This window comes from Spermophilus citellus (assembly GCF_964194105.1).
Source record: "Spermophilus citellus genome assembly, chromosome: 5".
NCBI classification, from domain to species: domain Eukaryota; kingdom Metazoa; phylum Chordata; class Mammalia; order Rodentia; family Sciuridae; genus Spermophilus; species Spermophilus citellus.
In genome coordinates this window covers 77,669,639-77,689,855 of record NC_138186.1, presented here as the reverse complement: position 1 = coordinate 77,689,855, position 20,217 = coordinate 77,669,639, and the positions used below count along the sequence as shown (strand labels likewise).

General features: G+C 34.1%; 1 pseudogene across 1 annotated transcript; it reads right to left on the bottom strand.

Annotated features, from left to right (window-relative positions):
* Window positions 1-14,978: 14,978 nt before the first annotated feature.
* On the bottom strand, window positions 14,979-16,304 carry LOC308649667 (zinc finger protein 830-like; annotated as a pseudogene). Its single transcript has one exon. The product of its transcript is annotated as a zinc finger protein 830-like (transcript).
* Window positions 16,305-20,217: the final 3,913 nt, after the last annotated feature.

Below are 20,217 nucleotides of genomic sequence, written 5' to 3'. Positions count from 1 at the left end.
GATATACCAGAGGCCTTTAAAGGTCATTTTGAATGAACGTTTAACAGGATAATTTGCCAAATCCCAATAAGGAAAATGGAATGCATTTAAAAAGTGCTCAATGAAGAGGAACTGAGAAGCAAACACAATGATGCAAAGTAAGTCCACTTAATTACTTAATATGGAGAGAAAACATTGGCAATTATTAGAGAAGGAGTTTGTGAATAAGAGCACTCAACATTAACCCTACAGACAGAAACTTTATAGTTCCATTTCTGAGTGTTTTGGTTGATTTGAAACTAGTTTTAAATGTTGTAGAATATTATTATATACCATATTATTAAAACATTGTGGTCACAAGCTAGATTTAATGACAAGTTGAACAATTTTATTTATCAGGCTTTGAGATAGACATATCCACATATATTTTTTTTCAATCTTACGAAGCAGAGTGAGATATATCACTACACCCTACCCAGTAGATATCAAAACATCTCAGCCTATAGACTAGTACATACAAATTCAGAATAACTAAAGGAGTTGCTTTATAATGATTAAAAGCAGGTTTCTTCTAGTAAAAAGTTATGATAGTAAGACAGAAAGGCTACTACAGTTTTGAAAAGATAAACATCTATTGACAGATGAATGAATACATAAAGAAAATGTGGTACATATATACTATAATAGTTGACTTTGCATTATCTTAACAAAATACTCAAGGCAGACAACATAGGAAGAAATGAGACTTGTTTGCTCATAGTTTGTAGATTGAGAGTTTAAGATCAGGTGGTACCATTTATTCCTAGTCAGAACACACGTAGGAAAAAATGTTCACATCTCAAACCAGGGAGCAAGAAGACAGGGGAGGGTGACTTGCTTTTTTTATATATAAAAATCTTTACAGAAAAAACTCCAAAGGGTTTTCACAAATAATTCCTTTCCAAGGGGTCCCAGTGACCTCAGGACTTCCCACTAAACCCCACCTCAGAAAAGTCCTACTGCCCCCAGTACTACCATCTTGGGAACAAACTGTTACATGAATCTTCAGAGGACACTTAACTTATATACAAACCATAGCACATAAAACAGAAGCTCATTTAACCTTAAAAATGAAGGAAACTCTTCTATTTCAGACAGCATGAATAAGCCTAAAAGATATTATTTTAAGTCAGACAAAAGAACTGCACTAAACACAGAAGAACGAATCCTACATACTACTTGTATAATGATATAAAATAATCAAAATTATAGAAGCAGAGAATTAAATAGTAGTTACCAGGGGCTGGGTAGAAGGACAAAGGGAGTGGGTATTATTCAAAGCACACAAAGTTCTCTTACACAAGATGAGCATATCCCACAGATCTACTATGATAGCATTTGCATATGGTTTAAAAATACTGTTATAGTGTTAAAATTTTGTCAGTTCTTGTGTTTAGTATTTACATATCACACAAATATCATATATACCATCACTGAAAAGGAGATATTATAATAATCCAACAGGAGCTCAAAAAAGAGGAACACAAGGTATGGGATGCAAGCACTGTGTGATGACAGCAGAGAGAAGCAGGGGTTTGTGTTCTTTAGTGATCATCAGTTTTGGCACCAGAGAGCAGATCTCATGTTCCATCAAAATAGGTGAAAGATCAGTAGACTAGATGAAGGGGGCTGTGGGGAAGGAAGAAGGACAGGATAAGAGAAGAACAGTGGAATGAATCTAACTTAAATTTCCTATGTATATATATGAATATACTTCAGAAACTCTCACCATCATAACAACAACAACAACAAACTAAAGGTAAATATCAGAAAGATCAGTATAATAGAGGGAAGGGAAGAGGTGGGGAGAAAAGGGAAATAGTGGGGATTGAAGAGCAAATTTTATTCCATGCATTTGTAATTATGTCAAAATGAATCCTAATGCTATGTGTAACTAAAAATAAACAATAAAAATTTAAAAAATATCTTAAGAGGTTTCAGGGAAGGAAGTTCTTCAGGGGCCCCCTACATAAAAGATGAACAAACTTGAAATAAATTTCTAAAATAAACATTCTTGTGAAATGCCTGTCATTGCCCTTGTAATTAATAGGGTAATGATATTTGATGACAAAGCATACTACCTCTCCTATTAGTAACAACTTATTAAAGAAGTTTCCACTCTTATTAGAGATATGTAAATCCCCACTGACAGATAAAAAGACATTCCCCAAATCCTATAAACAGCCTGAATTAAAACCTGGGACTAAAATGCCAGTATGCTAGTATATCCATAACCAAGTGTTTGGATTCTTAAATAATATGAATTTCTAAGTGGATAAAATTAGATGAAGAATTCCTTTACACTTCTAAATATTTTTGTAGATATTCCAAACAAAAGCTAGAATAGATGTAAAATCTATATTGATTTTATGGTATTTATTTTTTAAATAGTACCTATATGGATAAGCTATTAGATGAACGTATTTATATTTTTAACTTTTTTTTTTTTTGGTACTGGGGATTGAACTCAGGGGCAATTGACCACTGAGCCACATTTCCAGCCATATTTATATTTTATTTAGAGACAGGGTCACACTAAGTTGCTTAGCACCTCACTTTTTCTGAGTCTGGCTTTGAACTCACAATCCTCCTGCCTCAGCCTCCTGAGCCTCTGGGATTACAGGAATGTGCCACATCACCCAGCTTATTTTTAACATTCTTAAAGCTTCTGAGTTATTTTAGTATTTCTATTTTGAAAGCATAATATAGATAATACTTATCTTATGTCCAAATATCTTATTTTGGAGGCAAACCTTTCACTTTAAGTTATCATTGCAGATAAAAAAAATCAAAAGTTTAATTTAGTATCATGAAACTTAAGGATTTTTACATCATTTAATTATTCATGTGTAAAATGTATGCCTATCTTATTGTGACAGATGCTTGTTCAACATCTGCTATTTGAAAATTCTGTCCAAGGTTTTGGTACTTTGGTATTTGTTGTAGTATAGGATATAATTCCAGAGTAAAGAACGAAGATCTAATGTAAGTATCATATTCTTATCTTTTTTTAGGGCTGTTTAATGAAGGGGATGCATATTTCTAGCTCTGCTGGAGACACAAATGATTTCTATGTTGCTTGTTGAAACTGTTGCTTCAATATAATTTTTAAATATAATAACATGGTAACTGTTATGTAAAATAAAATATAAGGTACTTTCTGGCAATATTTTTCTTTTAAATATAGCAAACTTGATATATTTGTTTTTTTACTTAATATGAACTACACATTTTACCTTTATTTCAAGTACTGATAAATATATCTTCTATGAAGTAATTTCAAAGCAAAATTTGAGAAACTATTTTCAGAGATATAATCAGTCATTACAAGTCACCCAAAATGAACTGAACAAATCATAAAAAATGAATAATTTTAGGAGTCATATTTATAGGGATTCTGAATCCTACATGTGCTTGGAGTGGTCTTCCTATCGTTCCATCTCAGAAGTTGTTTTTTTTTTTTTTTTCCATGTAAGCAGATGGAATTAAACTTAATCTACTTTTTTCAGCAAGTACCCTTTGAGTGGTTCTGAATCTTTTGGAGGAAAATATCAAATAAGTGAGAGAAATTAGAGAGAACAAACAAAGAATGTCAACACACTTACAGACTTTTTTTCATTTTACATAAAATTAAGGAGTACCATGTCCATTTGACATACAACATCTTTTCTCATTAGAATCACCACACAGCATTTTTAGGTTTACATCAGTAATAAACTCAGAAAACATAAATTACTGTATTTACTTAACTTGGCAGAGGATAAAGGCAGATAATACAGTATACATTACATCTTTATTTAAATTTAGAAATTAATTTTATTGAATTGTTAATAAATATACAACATATTTTGCCTAATTTAGGCACATAATATTTGAATTTTGGAATGTATGGAAAGTCATATATTCTGGAAATATACATGATTTTTATGTATAAATTAAAACCATGGAATTATTATTACAACAATCTTACTAACCCTTAAAATGTTTCATGTAGAAATCCCTTCCTATGCTTTGTGTCCCTTAAAAACTACCAATCTGTCACAATATTGTTGTCTTTATAGACTATCTATAAAAGAAATAAATTCATATATGATTTGCTACAGCTGCCTTTTTTTCCTGATTATAATACATTCGTAGTCATCTGTGTTGTCCATGTCTCAATAGCTCATTCCCTATAGATGTTGAGCAATCCATTGCATGAGTATACTATAATACGGTACATTTGAAGCATTTGATAGAGATGTTTCTTTTTCACAATTTGTGATAATTATGAATGAAATGGCCATATTGACTCCAAGCTATTGTAAGAAACTATAGCTTTTTTTCTTATCTAATGACCTAAAAGAGTACATTTTTGATAATAGATAAAATGGTATAAACCTATTTCAATTTGTCTCTCTACTTATTAAAAATGAAAATTTGGGGCAGAATATGCACAAACAAAAAAACTCAGGAATCTGAAAAGTAGATAATAACCAGCAGATTGTTGAGAGGAGCTAAAATTTGAAAATAAATAAAAGTTGTGTCAGGAAATTTCCTGATTTATTTCACTATCTGTTATTCTCTGACAGAAGAGTAGGCTGAACTAAGGAAATTCATGTCAGAAGTTCTTAGTGAAACCTTGGTGCATGGGCTGTCTTTATGGCTAGAGGACCTGGGGAAAATGTCCCCAGTTATCCAGCTACAGAACTATGCTACTGTGCCATGAGGGAAACTCCATGAGAAAATCTATTCCTCTGAATACAGGAAATGAGATCCCTATGAAGCAAACATTATGGAATAAATACATTTTTCTTAATGTATCTTCCCAACTCCCTGGCTACTGAATACTGATTGTGGACTATTTGTATGGAAGTATGAAAATGTATGAGGAGCTAAAACAATGAAAAAAAGCACTGTATGTATGAGCAAAAAGAATTGGAATAAGGCCCTGAGAACTGAATTCTCTAGGAGAAAGATCCAAGGGAAATAATATCTGTCAGGGAAGCACTGATTCTGTACACAGACACTAATGAGTCTTGTAATTTCCTCAAGTAGAACATATATGGAATACTCCTGGGGAAGTACACAAAGGTTTTTGTGAATTCAACTAAGATATAAACCATCATGGAAGTCCCAAAAGAAACTCTGAGAGACAAAGTCACAATATAGCAAAGGCTTTGAAACTAAACTACTACTAAAACTACTGTGAACTGACAATGAAAATTTGTGGAGCAAATTTAATACTTGCTTGCTGAACTGAAATGGAATAAAACAAAAACTTACACTCTCAGGAAGATTTTAGCAGAATTTAGAGTCTTTGGATATAATAGTAAAAATATCCAGGGCACAATGGATACCTTCTTGACATTCTATTGAAGTATTATGAATTGGGGGGATGGGGGAGAACAACTTGCAAAATTTTAAAGAAAAATGATAAAGTAGATATTATAATTATTAAGCATACACTTAATGCTAGAAAATTGTTAATAGAGTTGAAACTAAAGGTACATATCCTCAGTAGATAAATATAAACTATATAACATAAGCAAATATAATTTTCAAAGTGAGAAAAAAAATGTCAGAAATGATAAATTAATAACTGATTCAATAGCTAGGTGATGATGATAGTAATGAGTCATGGACTCAAAAACAGATCAACTACAATGATGTCCGATGAACAGAAAAAAAAAAAATTATTTAAAGTTAGCAGAGTTTCAGGACCTGAGAGCCAATATTAACAAGTCTAACTTCTATGTCATTGGAGTTACTGAATGATTTGTACAGCAATATTTTTATGAAATAATGAATGAATTCTTTAGATTTAGCAGATAATTGTGTAGATAATCACAATTTTAAGAAACTCAATTAGTTTCAAACTAGATAAAATCAACCATGACCAGACATATTATTAACAAATTGTCCAAAAATCAATGCAGCCTAATGTCAATAGTACATGCAGGGGAATAACAATCTGTTTGACCTGGATTCACATCAGTAACCCCGAAACCCAGATGATGGTAGAATAATAAAGTTTTAAAAAGTTAAAACCAAAACTGCAAACCAGCAGTTCTAGATCCAATAAAAATATGCTTTAGGAATAAGATTGGAAAAAAAACATTTTCTGATGAAGTATAATTAAGAGGATTCATTATCAACAAACCTGCTGTGTTGATAAAAGGCTAAAGGAAGCTTTTTATGCTGACAGAAAATTATACCTAAGAAAAATAAGAAAGTTTAGATTAATGAATTCTACTGTATATCAATTACAAAATAATTTTTTTCAGTTCTAATAAGATATAGCTAGGTTTTGTGTGGTAAGAACATGTTTAACTTCATAAAAATCTGCTAATCTATTTTTACATAGACTCAAAGAAGCAGCTCCCTGTTTCCCAAAGTTTCTCTGCCGTTCTGCATTTCCTTCAGTACCTTATAAGTTTCTGTTGCTATTGAAAGGTTTTATTTTAGCTAATCACATCAATCATATCAAGACCTCCTGAAGTTCCTACTACATTGCCACTCAGTGTCTCCTTTCCCACAGAAGGTATGCAAGACTTTTGGTTCAGCAGGTGACCTCAACACAGACAATAAGTACCCACTATTCCTCACAGTCTTCTGTGTCTTGTCAAAAACGCCCAATGCCAGCACACTATTTCTCCAGTTCATATTTGTTTCCCCTTATCAGAGATTTTAAATTTACGAAGCAGGTAACACACAATTTCCAACTGGACATCTCATATCAACAGCACCCAAGGGATAAAACATTCAAACACATTGTTCCAGGTTCTATTGTTAATTTAATGATTCTACCTATTCTACTTATTTTATTTCATTTGCTCTTGATTTCATATTTATCTATTATTTTGAGCTTTTATTTAAAACACACACCAAAATATTTGATCATTTTATATCTTGTTTTAAGTAATGTTAGGTGAAGTCAAGACAGGACATTAATTTAGGACTAATTTCACTTGATTGTATCAGATAGGCAAAAATATGAATAGTCCCTGAAATTCTTCAAGTCTTGATTATTACTTCCTGTGTTTTCCTTTGGTTGTTGGTGGTTATTTTCATATGCTTGAGCAGCCTCCTAACATGTACACTCAGGTGATAAGGTCCTGGACCTGAGTCATCACCAGACCTCCCTTTGGGCTACAGGTATAAGCTTGGCCTTGCCTCAAAGCCCATTAGGCAGAGAAGCTTAGGCACAGGTAGCAAGAAGGAAGCAAGCCCAGGGACAGATGTTCATTAAGCTAGTCATCACACCATGTAGCAGAATCAACCAGAGTGATGCAAAATACTGATAGCCAGGTTCCTACTAGGCCTAGGAGTCAACATGGATAAAAATCCTTCTGGTAATTCTGAAGATGTTCTGGGATTGGAATCACTGATAATTCATCCCTGATTTTCTAGAAGAATCTCCCTAATCCCAACAGGAGATTAATTATCCTTAATACTTATCATTATTAAGTCATAGTTTAAGGGAGAACCTCTGATAATATCACAGTTTTCTTTCTGTGCAACTTTCTCCTTTCTGATACTCTATTTTGTGAATGCAAGGCACCCCAGCCTCTCCTGACTCACAACTTTCTCTCCTCAAAATAAGGAGTGCAACAGCCTTGCAGTTAGCTCCTGCTTTCTGCTCTGTGCCCTGAGAACACTTTATGCTCAGTGATCTGGGGCAATGTTAGTACTTCCTTTTTCTCCTTTGTCAATCATCTTTTGATGCCTTGTATTCTATTGTCTGAAATCACTGTTTCATACATTTGGTCCTTTTTTTGCTAGCTTTTTCAAATGTGTGGGTAGGCCTGATCCTTGTTACTCTATTTTGGCTGGAAAACTTGATCATTTATTTTTGTATGTGTGCATCAAAATCCTGACAATAAAGAAGTTAATTAAGGGCACTTAAGTATAAATATTTCAGCATGGGGAAATTTCATATTTGAGAAGACACCCACTTATTCACACGCAGAAAAATGGAACATAATATATTTGGAAACTTACAAGATCAGTTTCAGATGAAGCTTGAACACAGTTGATGCTGAATTCCAATTAATGCTGCTCTGCTGGAACTGCAAAAATTTAATGACAGAAAACCTGTCAACCAACATCTGCACACCAGAGGAGCTTGCAGAGGCTAAGAAAAGATATATGGGGGGAACTGCATCACTTTTGGTTGAACTGTGAGCTCCACTTTAAGAGGGGCACAGCTGGTATTTCTGTTCTTGTCCATAAGCTTAGTGAAGAGGATTGAATAGAATCACTTAAAGAGCTTAAAATTTGTCCCCTGAAGTAAACCTGGATGTTTTCACCTTTCAAATCTTATATCAAGAGGGTCACAAGGCTAGTTGCTGAAGAGTGAACTGAATTTGAAATGACTACATTCAACATCCTGTATTTTCAGATTTTGTTAAGAACACATTATTTTCTGTGAAGCTGATATAAGTCACAACTGACAGAGTCAGCATAGGGCTCTCTTGAATTCTAAGAGTAAAGGAGAAAAGACTTCATCAGAGAGAAGCTACATATAACTTAAGGGGCAAATATATCAGAAAGCAATGAATCAGGGAAATAGCCATAAGAAATTAAAGTATGTGGTCCCTGGTATGAGCTGATTTTCTGAAGAGCATATGAGAGCCCTCAAACCAGAGCATGAGATTTATACATCTCCCAAGACTATAGAGCATGCTGTCCACTGTTGATACTACCTGATAACCAAGGCTTTTACTTCTGATTCACCTTCTCATGGTCACTGTGCTCTTGCTCTGGTGGGATCAGAATCAGAGTGGCAGAGAACTAGTAAGACATAAAACAAAAATAAGATCAATGTACAACACCATTTTCTTGAATGTGAGCATCTTGTCTTCACTCGTGTAAGTGAAAGGAGGGACTCTTTACGGAAGATAGAGAAAAAAACCACAATAGTAGAGCAGAATTTTCACTAGTATTTTGGTTCATATCTTAATTCCTGAGTAGAGGAGTACTAATTATTTTAGAATTATGCAAATTGTATGGGACCTGCCAAACTCATCCTCCTAGTATGAGAGAATAATAACTAATCCCACTGAATTAAAGCTCAAAAAATAAGCTTCAGTATTGTAAGTTATCAGTTATTCTAGCTTACTAAAGTAGTTTTCTACACATGTAACACACATTCACACACACATACACACACAATGATAGGGAGAAAGTTGGGTTTTATAAATTGGATTCTATAGCATGTGTTTGGCTAATTAAATATTATACTGTTCATATTCCCTCTCCCCCAACTTTTTTCCCTTTAACTATGTTCCAATTATGAGTGCTTTCCTCAATGGAGAAGCAGGGAACTGAGCAGTGAAATGGCAACTATAGCACTGTGATGGACAAGGTGGTGTCACTGTCTCAGAACCATGCTTAAACAGATGCCAAACTTGCCACCAGGCACTATCTGGTATATGGCAATTAGCAGCAATTCAAAGAGAGTTAGTTATTCAAAAATGTCAGTAGAGCCTACTTTACAACAAGATTTAATGTGGATGATTAATGACTCTTAGCATCCCAAAGCTGTGGGAGTAAATATGTAGATAAGGGGAAGATTACACAAATGTCTCAGACACTTCATCAATTGTCTTGACTTGTCCTGTGACTACATTTACTAATGAGTTATAAATGCCGTGGGCCTATCTCTAGCTACCAAGACAATCATCATAGTACAGTAGTCAGGAAGGGCTATGGGACCTGCTGTGAATCCCATTTAAATTAACATGGCCCAGTGATATTTAATTTGCCTTCTAAATACTTTGGTTCATCCAATTTAGACTTTGGGACAACTCACTCAAGAGAGAGTTTATGTCTGAAGGTTCAACCTGATATAAGGAAGAACATCTGCAATATATCTACCAGGCTTTCCAAATATGTAGCATGAGGTATATGCCTACATCCTATTCTCTGGTGCTTAAAATCTAGCACATGAACTAGTGTGTTTTTCCATAGAGAAGAGGAATACTAGATGAATGTACAACCATAGGCAGCAAAATTAGAAATCAGAGAGTGTGGAGAGTGGGTGAGCCCCTGGTCATCAGCTAATCCTTTAGTGTTGGCAAAGTCAAGCCTGGGAAACATTCCTTGCCAAAGCTGAGAATGTTAATAGCCTTGACTCTCTGCTCTGATGCTAACAGTTATCAGACATCCCAGGACAATGGCAAGGTAATGGCAGAATGTTCTTAGCACTGCAACAATAGTATGCTGCAAAATGTTCCCAGCTCAGTAACCTTTTAATGCACAAAGAAGCTTCTGACAATTCACAAGCTTTGAACAATATCCAGTGCCTCTATAGTTCAACTTCCTGCTCATGAGACCCTATGTAATAAATTTGTGGAGCTAGTTCTAGGTCACTGCTATGCCATCAGAGTATCACCAGTATGGTAGTATTAAGAAGTGAGATATTTTCTAAGATGATGAGGGCAGATTTCTCATGAATGGAATTAGTGTTCTTATAAAATAGTCCACAGGGAGCTAAGCTCATTTACCTCTTCCATCATCTGAGCACAGCTAGAGGGCATGGTGTTGAAAAAAAAAGTGTACCATCACCACACACTGAATTCACTGGTATCTTGATCTTTGACTTCTCAGCCTTCAGAATTGAGAATAAATTTTTGTTGTTAATAAGCTATAAGTTACCTAGATTATTGTAATTTTCCATAGCAGTCTAAAGGTACTAAGACATACCATCCAAACATTGCTGCTCTAATACGGATCCAGTGATCTGATGGATGAGTAATTTAAAGATTTCTGTATTTACTTACTAATTTTTAATTCATGCATCAGTGAAGCAAGGTTGTATTTTAGGGTGATAGAGTATTTAATATAGATGGGGATTAAATTCCTGCAAAATATATATTTTTATTATCCAAACTGAACACACTATTAAATTGGACACCATATAAACTAATGCATTCTATTAAGTAATACTTTTTAAAAAATCATTATCCCCTAGAGATACTATAGCTGCACTAAATAGGGAAGAGGGGTGGGAGGAAAAGTGACGGGGAAGGGGATTAGCAAGGATGGTGGAATGTGATGGTCATTATTATACAAAGTACATGTATGAAGACTTGAATTGGGTGTCAACATACCTTATATACAAACAGAGATATGAAAAATTGTGGTATATATGTATATTAAGATTTGTAATGCAAAAAATAAAATACATGTATAAAGGCATAAATTGGAGTGAAATTTTATATACAGAGATAAGAAAAATCGTGCTCTATATCTGTAATAAGAATTGTAATACATTCCACTGCTGTAGTGTATTTTTAGAAAAAGCAATAAAAGATTTTAATAAATAAATAAATAAATAAATAAATAAATAAATAAATAAAATGGTCCTCAAAGTGATTTTTCTATTATAGTAATTTTATTGAAAGCATTGTTTTGATAAAATTAATATACAATAGTATTTGCCTTTTTAAAGTGTACAATTCAGTTTTCTCTATAAAGTTATTAAATTATGCAACCATAAGCACTAATATGTTCTTCATGTCTAATATATATAATATACAAATAAATGTATGTATATTATACACATTATAAATATATATATATTTTATAGTACACATATATACATATTATATATATATATATATAATATGTATATGTATGCATTAGCAATAACTCCTTATTCCTACCTCCCCATTGCAAGTGGAAACCCCTTCTGTCTTTAAATTTGCCCATTTGGGATAATCATACAATATATTGCCTTTGATATCTGGCTTCCTTCTGTTAGCATGACAATTTCTTTATAATTTATATTTTTGTATCAAAGGTATAACTCCAGACATTACTATATTGGTCATGCTGATTTACATTTTCAGCAATAGTGCACAAGGGTTACCTTTTCTTCTTCTCATCAAAACTTCTTATCTTTTCTTATTTTTGATAATAGCCATTTTAATCAGAATGAGGTGATGTCTCATCATGGTTCTGATTTGTATTTCAATGATGATTAGTAATATGGAACATTTTTTCATTTACCTGTTGGCCATTTATATGTCTTTTGTCCTTTCTTTTTGTCTTTTTGATGTGCCTGACACACTAGGAAAGTGCTCTACCACTGGGCCCTGTAATGTCTTATTTTAAGAAATATCTATGTAGGTCTTTTCCCCATTTCTAATGAGATTTTTCTTATGAAATAATTTGTGTCCCTTATGTGTGTGCTTGTGTGACAACATTATGCTGTTTTGTTTTTATCACTTCATAGTAGATTTTGAAATTGGATAGTATGATGCCTACAGCTATCTGGGGTTCTTTATCAGCATTTAAAAATATGTTATTTATTTTATATACAAGTGTCTTATCAGGTACAAGTTTTGGAAATGTTTCCTCACATTCCTTGAGCGTCATTTCACCATTTTATACTATCTGTTGAAACAAATGTTGTTTTAAATTTGAATAAATTCCATTTTTTCTATCTTTTTCAAATTTGCTGTTGATATTATATTTAAGATGGTACTGTTTAATCCAGGGCCACAGAGGGTCACTCCTATTTTCTTGTAAGAATTTTTGCATGTTACCTATTATATCTTTCCTATAACCTACTTTATGTTGGTTGTATTATATTATATTAGTACAGTTTTCTAACAACAATTTTTTAAAATGACATTCCTTTCTATTTAATTATTACTCTTGTCAGTTATCAATTAGCTATCAACACATGAATATATTTCTGAACTATAAAGTTTTTACATATTAATCATTAAGCCAGTAACACATTTATGTGATCATAGCAGCTTTAAAATAATTTTCAAGAGAATTAGGATCCACCTGCTTTCTTTTCTACCTCTATCATTGTTCAACTATTCTGAGTCACTTGCCTGTTTATACATGGTAATACAAATGGCTTCAACAGACCTGTCTTCAAGTTTGCTATTTCTTCTGTGAACTCCCATCTGCTATTAAGCATATCTAACAAATTTATCATTTCACTGATTATACTTATGAATTGTAGAATTTCTATTTGATCTTTTTTGATCATTTAATCTCTTCACTGATAAGTTGTTTTTAGTGAAATATGTCATCCTATTTTCCTTTAGTCCTTTTGACATGTATCACTTTTGAAAAAAATATATAGAAAGACATAGATATGTAAGTGTAGATAACCTGAATGGGACATCTTTATTTAGCAAGCCCCACAATTGTATTTGGGGAACATTTTTTATGAGCATCTTCCCTGTGTCTGAATTAGGCCTTCCCATGTTGTTCAGGCCTTGAAAAATTTTGTTAAAAACTGGACATTATATATATAATATAGTTTAACAATTCTTAAAACCAGATCTTCTACTTCTTTTCCTAAAGATGGTTGTTATTGATATCATTGTTGCTTTGTTGCTACTGTTGCTACTATTTAGTGACTTTTCTAAATTTGGTAAAGTCTTTATTCTGTGCAGGATACAGTCTCTGCTCCATTATCTTGAACATCAACTGATGACAGAAGTTTCCTCATCATCCTTAAAACAACTTCTTCTTGTTTTCTCTCAGGAGTTCTATGTGTGCTTTGCAGTATATTTCCTCTATTCATGAAAGTAATTTCCACATATGAGTATTCATTTCCTATTTAACCCAATGCTGAAAGTCAGCCATATATGAATGATTTGGCCATGTCTCAGGTCATCCCCAGAAATACGTACAGCATTCCCTGTGAACACAACTTTTTAGGTTCTTAGGATTATATTCCAACTTTTCAAATTGCCATAGAAACATTTCATTTTCCAGCTATAAGTGCTTTTGTTTGACCTCTTGTTTGTTTTATTATGGAACCATGGTCTACTGTGATGTTAAACTATTACAGTTGGTTAATTTTTTCAATGCCCTAGGAAAATGGTGTTCATACTGAATGAAGCCAGAATCAGATCAATTTAGAAAATGCTGGAGAGTGGAATTTCCACAGAGCTGCCAGGCAGGTCAATCACTGAAATTTCTTTTGAACCGAGACTTCTGGGGGGGGGCTCTAATCCTATTCTGCCTTCTTCAATGGCAGTGGGCTACTTTTTTTCCCTGCCGCTATGATGAGGAGGATGTTTTTTGATTGTCTATTTGTTTGTTTCTGTTTTCCCCAAGATTTTAATAATGATGAGAGAGTGGGAGTGGGGCAATTTAAATAACTGTAATATTTGCTTGGCTTTTCTTTTCAACATTTAAAATAAATAAATGTACAAAAAAAAAAAAAACTTGGAATGCTGTAAATTCTTTGTTTATTTTCAGAGATCTGAGTTTTACTTAACATTTCTTTCCAGCATTCTTGTTGCTTTTAAGTATTAGAAATTTGTGGTTCTTTATATGTACCATTCTCAAAGTACTTTTCAATGATTGGGACTAATATTATTTGCCCAAAATTTAGTGATTTACTTGAACTTATCTTAGGCCTATGGGCACTTTCTTGTGAAGTCCAGTTTTTGCAAGAGCTGCACTGATTTATTCTATCCTAAACCTTTCATCCTTGATATCAGAACACCCTCAATACATGTTTAAGCTCTCCTTCCTCTTCCATCCCTCAGATAATATGTGATCCTCTGATCTGTCTTCAGTAAAAAATGATGTTTATTTGGTTCAGCCACACTCCTTACTATCCATGTTTTCTCAGTATTTTCTTTTCTTTTTTTTTTTTACTCATGTAAACACTTGTCTGTTTATTAGACTTATATCAACTTATAAATTTCAAAATAATTACGTAGGTAAATATATATTTAACTGTACACAATATTTACAACTTACAGATTTTCAATTCAAAAGTAAACACTTAAGCCTTAAAATGTATGAAAAAGTTGGCACTTTGTGATATAACACTTCAAAAATTTCAAAAGCAACTTTACCTCAAAAATACATTACACCATCCTTCCAAAGTGCTACTGTTCCTGGCTCATTTTATCTCAAAAATGGACACGAGTATCCAAATCTCTAGGAAAGGAGTAACAGATGTATTGTTATACTGAAAGCATTTTTACTGCTGAAAAAAAGTTTACAATAGCTACAACAATAGTGGAGCAAGCCTATAGAATCCCAGCTACTCCGCAGGTTGAGGCAGGAGGATCTCCAAGTTCGAGGCCAGTCTGGGCAAGTCAGGGAGACCCTGTCTCAAATTTTTAAAAAAAAGGGGGGGGGGGGGCAGGAAGCTGGGGCTGGGACTTAACTGTAGAGCTTCACCGGATCCAATTCCCAGTAAGGTAAGAAACAAAACAAGAAACCTTATAACAAAGCCCCTTTCACCCTCCAATCCTGAGATAACAAATCCTGTAGTTCTCCCTCATCGTCGCTGTCAGCATTCTCCTCTTCCTTTTTTTGCAGTTTTTTTACAGTCAAAACCTCTTTAAGTTTATTTTTAATCTCATCCTGGCGATTCCGCAGCTTTTCCACCCGACGGTAACATTCTATCTGCTCATCAATCTCCCCAATCTGGCGGTCCAACCGTCCCTCCTCATCCTTTTCAGCGACTATAGCTTCGGAAATAGTGTTGACCTGCCTCAAGGCTTTTTGAAATTCGTCCCACTCTTTGTCCATTTGATCCTTTGGAGCATCAACCTTTCGTACCTTTGCATCTACTTCAGGGTCGTCAAAAAATCCTTCCGGTATTGCGTCCGCGGTGTTCTCTCTCATTTCCACCACTTTTTCATGTATTTCTGCTTTCTCAATTGACCCTGAATGAGGAATTAAGGGGGCCTTGGGAGGATTGGTATTAGAGGAATCGTTTGGTAGCACACTACTTGTTGCTTCCCGCGAGGAAGAAAGTGTTCTTTGCCGTGTGTGCTAGGCGGCAGCTTGCTATCTCCTCTTTTTCCTTCTCCGCCTCCCTCCTCTTCCTCCTCCTCCTCCTCCTCCTCCTCCTCCTCTTCATAATCAGGGAGTAAACCGAGTCCCGAAGGTTTACTGGGTGTCGATCTAGCGGACTCTTTTCCTGTTTTGTCAAAGTTGGTGGACAAAGCGGACGTGGAGGGCTGTACCTGAGGAATCCAGGCCTTCGCTCTCTTGGCGTCTTGATTATCCGCATCCGACACTTTCCTCTTGATGGAAAGAGACGCAGCGTTTGCAGATGGACCCTGAGCGGCTCCCTTCGCGCCTTTCAGCTCGGCCACTTTCTCTCGGTGCTGCTTTACAGAGGGCACAGCTCAACTGCCCCAAGCGGTTGTACTTCGCGAACGGAGATTCTATCCTTTTCCGGTTAGTGCTCAGACGCTGCTTCTCCTTCATCAATCGTCTGAGTTCTTCTTGATTTACTACTCGCTTCCCGGCCGGAGGCCCAGCGGAGGCGGAGGACGCCATTTTTGCGACCAGATCCCTGGCGATTCTGGCTTCCGTCCCCTCTCAGTATTTTCTATCCACATACTCTTCCCTGCTTTTTGACTATAAATTCCCAATGTGCCATGTTGTATTAAGTCCAATCTCTCCTCCACTACAAAATGTATTGCAGTGGTCCTGACACCTATCTCAAAACTTCTCCTCAATCACTGTCAATGAAGTATTTCCTATGGTACTTTAAAAAGTGCAGTTGGATATTTCTGTTTTAATACGCTCATGCAGATACAACATCATGAACGGAAGAGGGTTTTTTTTGTATTTTTTTTCATTAATTCTCCTCAGTAAATACTGGTTGATATGCAGTGCCTGATATAAACTCAATAAATATTTGTTGAATAATTAATACATTATTTGTGTTGGTAATCAAAGGTCTTAATGTATTTTACTCTTTTTTTTTTTTTTAATTTTGAGACAGGGTCACATTAATTTACTTAGGACCTCACTAAATTGCTGAGGATGGCTTCGAACTTGCTGTCCTCCTGCCTCAGCCTCATGAGCCACTGGAATTAGAGGCATGTGCCACTGTACCTGGCTGACACTTCAGAAAAGCTGATAAACAATTTAAACAATTCTATCTTATGACTCTGCTCCAGTAATGTTTATTGCTTTGTCTATACTGCTTTATCCACTTATGATTTCACTAAAGTTAGAAATATCCAGTCCCTTCTCAAGTCAATACAGTTAGTAAGCGGTTCAATAGAAATTACAATCAAAGAATTGAATCAGGAACCAAGCAGTATGCATGTGGCACATGCCTGTAATCCCAACATTCCAGAGGCAGAAGCAGGAGGATCACAAATTCAAAGCAAGCAATTTAGAACTTAGGAGGACCCTGTGTCAAAAATAAAAATACAAAGGCCTGGAAATGTGGCTCAGGGGTTAAGACCTTCTCGGTTCAATTGCTAGTAAAAAATAAATAAATAAACAAAAATTTAAAAAAAAAATAGGAACCAAGTATTTAAACATGACATCTCCTTTTTGCAACTCCGTGGATTTAAGAACTTTCAAATGCTGTATAAAAATATCAACTAGTTAATAGATGTTAAAATTAAGATAAACATAAGAAATTCCCCAATTAATCTTTAATCTAAGTCTCATTCATTTTGAATATAGAAATAGCAATTCATTACAACTATACCATAGGTCAATATGAAATGACTTCAGGATTCATTATTAAGAGGAATCTCAAATGTCAATGACTATTTACCTGAGGGGAAGATAAAGTTGCTTCTTGGCTCCTAGAAGTCTGTTCATCTTTATGCTTCTCTATGACATGACTCTGGAGTCCATATCTCCCTTCTAGCTTTCCTTCCTTGAGCTGCTGCCTCAGCACTCCTGGGCCTTTTCTCTCAGTTCTACAGTTTATGCACTAATGCCTTCAAATATGCCAAGATATGACGAAATAGGATGTGGCATGATGTGATATGATAAGATAATCTTTATTTATAATCCTTATTTAATTAAAAGAGTTATGTCTCTTCATTTTAAACACATCCATGCCATTCTATTGTCTGCATGTCAAATTCCAATCTATTTTTGTTGGTAATCAAAGGTCTTAATGTATTTTACTCTTTTTTTTTTTAAATTTTGAGACAGGGTCACATTAATACCGACAGGGTCCCAGTATACATTCCTAGTCAAAAGTAATTTTTGTTTATTCATATTTGCTATTCTCATAAGATATATATCAACTGTTATTTGAGGCTATATGATACTGAATTTGAGAGCTAAGGCTTTGAAATCTAAAGTTTTAGATTCAAACCCCCTTGTTGACTCTCTTTATGTGTGTGAACACTGCCCAGTAGTGTCACTTTTATGACCCTAATTTTTTGTGTATAAGAGAGGATAAATCTTATTTCTCTGACAGGGTTATTATAATGATTTAATGAAGAAATGCATAAGTTCAGCAGAATCTGAGACACTTAAGTTCCTAGTATTTAGTAACTTTTATAATTGACAAATACTATTTTTGATAACTATTATTATCATTCTTATTCAGTTTGATTGTGAAATTTCAAATAACATTCAGTTTGTGGTATGTGTGTATATACTAGTCTGTGTTGTGTGCTTAGGGAAGACTAGTATTTTATCCTAGGAAATTTTATTTATATATGTCAATTTTCATAGTGTCTGGAACAGTTCAGGGCTCAACACATCATAGCTGATGAAATGAATAAGATAACATCAACTTAGTTTTAAGTACATGTGTTTATATGCCAGTATGTAATACAAAAGTTTAAGCAAATATATAGAGTAATACACACACACACACACACACACACACACACACATATTTATTACTCATATCAGTAACTGATTCCGCTGTATACAGTCATTTCAGATAAAAGTGACTCATTTGATATTGATTATTATTTCTTTCTAAAATATTAAGACAATCTATAAAATGCAAAATATTAACTCAACTTATTCAGTCAAGTTTAAAAATCATTTCTATACATTGTTTTAGTAAAGTTATTGGGAATTCAATAAAAACAAGGAACTCTTTACAATTAGTTGTTTAAGTAGCATTAGATAAAATGGGTGATTGAAGTAGATATTTTGAATGAGTTTTTGATATTTAATTAAAATCAAATGAAACAATAACATCTCAAATTAAAAAAATAACGATTTAATTCTTCTGTGAGGAATATATTTTGATAGTTTAAAAATCTTCCTGGAATCAAAAGTAACTCTGTTTGATGAATTAGAATAAATGAGAATATATAGAAAAACTTATGACATGATTTTGTTTAATTAAAGCCTCTGGAGAATCCACTTAGTAATAAAGGATTAGCTTATCTGTAACAGAGAATTGGCCACAAATGTAAAAGTTCACAGTGATAACAGTAATGGGATTAGAGTCACATACATGTGAAGGATTTTCCAAGTTTTCAAATATTTTAGATATGCAACAATTCATAAAATCAAAATGGGCTACTATATTAGTTTCATATTGCCTGTGAAAAAAATTACCATAAATTCAGTGGCTTGAGAAAACATGAATTTATTTTTTTCATTTTTATAGCAGTCAGAATTCCACAAATTGCCAGAAAATCTGTAATTTTTTCTTCTTTGTTTTGTTTTGTTGTGGGAGGATAGAACCCAGGTGCCAGGCATGCTAAACATGTACTCTGTCACTAAGTTACATGGCCAGCCCATCGTCTGTATTCCTTCTGGAGTGTTTAGAGGGAATCAGTGTCAGTTTTCTTGCCTGTTTTGACATTACTTTTGCTTTAATTCCATACTACTGTGGAGTAATGCTTCCTACACTTGTGCCATTTAACACTACGCCTTATAAAACAACACTAAGATTTTCTTTGAATATCATTTTAATAAGCCCTTAAGGAGAAAAAATAATTTAACTGCTTGACATGTTTAGGAAAAACAACAAAGCAGCATCAGGCTTAGTCCAATCTTCACTTTCTGAGAAGCAAAGTCTACTCCCTGGCTGTCCTCAGCTTTTCATGATAATCAGGCTAGTGCTCAGAAGTCCAGATCAATGGTTCATCACTAAGAAATCCATTGTGCAAAACCCAAATTGGTTATAAAGATATTTTAGGCCCCATATTTGCATCTTTGAGTTCTAAAATTTCAAAATTTGTGTATGACAGAGGGGCAATAGGTGTCACCTGTGGGATCAGAGCATGTAACTGCTGAATGTAGGTTATCAATGATTAGGGTGAGGAATGGGTTATTTTTCATAATACTAGTTTAACAAGAATAAATGTGTTATTAGCCTTCAAACAGCTGAAGAAAACATCAGATTTAAAAATTAAAAACATTAATAAATCAGGTTGTTTAGGAACATCCATGGTTCAGCAGTAAACAAATGATCATTACAGGGCTCTTGGAATCATACCTCTCATCTCACTGAAATTTTGTATACTT